Source organism: Pinus tabuliformis, chromosome 2_1 (assembly GCF_031772625.1).
Source record: "Pinus tabuliformis cultivar Carrire ecotype Pingquan chromosome 2_1, CPIR1, whole genome shotgun sequence".
NCBI lineage: Eukaryota > Viridiplantae > Streptophyta > Pinopsida > Pinales > Pinaceae > Pinus > Pinus tabuliformis.
The window spans coordinates 720748555-720751523 of NC_142299.1; the positions used below are offsets into that span (position 1 = coordinate 720748555).

Genomic DNA, 2969 nt, shown 5'->3' on the forward strand with positions numbered 1-2969 from the left:
TATTGATATCAATGAAAATTTCAAGGCAAGCCAACTTTGGAATGCAAAATGCAGATCTAAATAAGAGAGAAATCATGTTTAAAATGTTGAAATATGGTGATGTGAAAGGAAAAGGAATGCATACTAGGCTTCATAGAACCTTCATGTTAGGGCTTGGTTCAAAGGGCATAACACTTCCTTCCCATACCTTTTTTGTAGTTTTCACATATAAATGACATTTGGGTAGACTAAATGGCTAGTGTCTTTAGTTGTAATCATTAGATGTTATTTGAATGCCTAATTTTCTCTTAGTTCCGGAAGTGACTAGAGAGTCAAGTTTGATTAATTGAACATCTTCAGAACCATATCCAGCTTTTGTAGTTGCAATTGCTAGCATTTCTCCACTTTCATCGGCTTGATCATCACTTCCACTTGCCACTATGAGAACCCCTCGAGATAGTACAATTTTGTATGAATCCTCATGAAAGTCATCTTTTTTCTTAATATTAATATTGGATAATAAATATTTCTAGTAGTCCTCTACTATAAGAATAACACCATATTTTATTGGAAATGTATATTCTTCTAACATATTCTCTAAGTTTTATGCATAATGTGCAGCAACATCTTCCTCAATGTCATCACCAGAATCAAGTTGTAGAACCATGTGTGATCAATGGTGAATTGACACCCAATTTAGCCTTGAAACCTTTTTCTATATTATCCTTCAGTTTTGCTTGTTGAGTATTCACCTCCAGTGATACAAGTGTCATTAAACATACATAACAAGATTTATTGGTTTCAAATGGCTCTACTAGAATAAAAAGCATATTCCTTGATGGATTTTGTAAATAGTATATCATTCTATAGTTCTTTGAATCATATGTGAGAAACCAGTTGTTTCAAGTACAATTAGACCTACAATAATTGCATTTATTATTGTTATTGCATGAAAAATGTTGCCTGCAATGCCTTTCTCTTTAAATAAGATATGCATTTGGATGATAAAAGGAGCTCGAATATTAGAAACCAAAGTAACAAATTCAACTACTAACTAGTCATCTTTGTCAAATGTCAAACTCCCCATTTCCTGTTTTCTTCTTTCAAAAAATGTGCAAGGTATTCAAGAAAATTCTTACATTATAAAAAATATTCCAAATTTCCTATGGTTTTTTCAATCCTAAGGAAGACATTCTAAATAAGGATTGTTCTCTTTCCTCTATACCTGAATTATTAAATATTCCATTCTCTTCATTCTCCTTTATGGAAGAATAAATTTAATGTATTTAGGAGTTGGTGCTCTCCTCTTCTTCCATGTTTATGGATTTCTTTGAGTTGTCTCTATATTATATCCAAAAACATGGTAAAATATTCTCCTACCATAGCCTTCATAAATTTCATCCGCATGAACATCAAACACATCAGCATTATCCTTCGTTACTCCTCCCATGCCATTAGTTTGTACATTAAGATCATTTTCCTAGCTCATGTCCCCAACCAACTTTGAAAAATGTAGTTCTTTAGTCTGGAAAATGCAATGTACAAACTTTGAAGGAGTAATTGTGATTGTACAAACTAGATATGTTTTCAGTGTTGGCTTTGTTTGGCACTTGTAACAATTTTTCTCACCCTTAACATGCACAGTGAGTTGTCCTAAATACCCAGTAGTTCCACTTTCTACCAGAGGAACTCCTACAACCAAGCAAATCATGTTCACATGTATGCAAGCATCAAGACTTTCCAACCCATTTAATCGAAATTAAACTTCTTAAAAAAATATAATCCAAACTAAGGATCCTTGACATTGGCATGGTGTGCAATAATCTTCATATCATGTCTTAATTTTAAGATAGATTCCCATGCAACACTAACTTTTGATTTCCCAATGTGGCATTTTTGAAATATAAATTATCTTTTTAAATTTATAACATCAATTGTATCCATGCCAATGACATGTAAATCTTTAAAGCCTTTAACTGCGAGGGTTTCAGGAATATCACATCCTGCGCTACCAACATCGATGATCAAAACTTTAACACACGAAACCACATTTAATTCATCCATGGAATCCACTGGGGTTCACAAAAATTATGAGAAACTAAAATGGAGGAGAAAGGGATCTCTGAACATGGTGGTGGAAAAGATGATGCCCCAGAAATTAAAGAGGAATACTTAACTTATCTACCCCCATTCCAAAGTAGGGTGGAATAGTAGGGTGGAAGCTTTAAAGCCATATCACCTTTGCTAGGAAAAGTTTCTAGGGGTGAACACACTTATAATATCAATGAATCCTTTGATAAAAGTTGTGCCTTTTCTGTGAGATTTTTTCCTTAATGAATTTAAATATGAACAGATTGTATAAATTGAACATTTTAACACCAACTTCTATTTCCAGGGAAGGGGAAATTGATGAAGAATTTGATTTAAAATAATAGTCTTGTTCATTTTTATATTACAGTAAAAAATATGTTGCAATCAATTACAAAGCATGGAACTTGTCCACTTTACAATATAATTTGAGTTGAAATCGACCATTAGAATTTCCTTCTAGGTATATTAGTGAGAAAAATGATTATGGTGGTCTATTTAACTCATGCTCTGACACATCATGGTTCATCACCAACAACATTTATCTGCACCTTGGGTATCTCTACATTCTCTCCATTTGGGTTTGATGCACTAACATCCATTTCCTACAACTTCAATTGCCTCAACAAATGTAACCTATCATGTACATATTTAGAGGCTATTTGTATATAGGAAACAAGCATATGAGCCTTACGGAATAAGTTCTTTATTCATATACTTTAGAGGGATGGTTTCATAAGAAAACGAGGCACTAGTGAAAATTGGAAGAAAAGGAAAGATGGCAATATCATAAAAACAATGAAAAATATACAAAATGGTTGCATGTATATCAATATGAGAAGAAAACCATGGTAGGGAAGTATCCATTTATTATAGCTAACATAGCATCATGTCCAAAAGTT

The 2969-nt window shown here is 32.8% G+C and overlaps 1 pseudogene; it reads right to left on the bottom strand.

The window, feature by feature from the left end:
- Nucleotides 1-244: 244 nt before the first annotated feature.
- LOC149202625 (SUMO-activating enzyme subunit 2 pseudogene) lies at nt 245-2043 on the bottom strand (annotated as a pseudogene).
- Nucleotides 2044-2969: the final 926 nt, after the last annotated feature.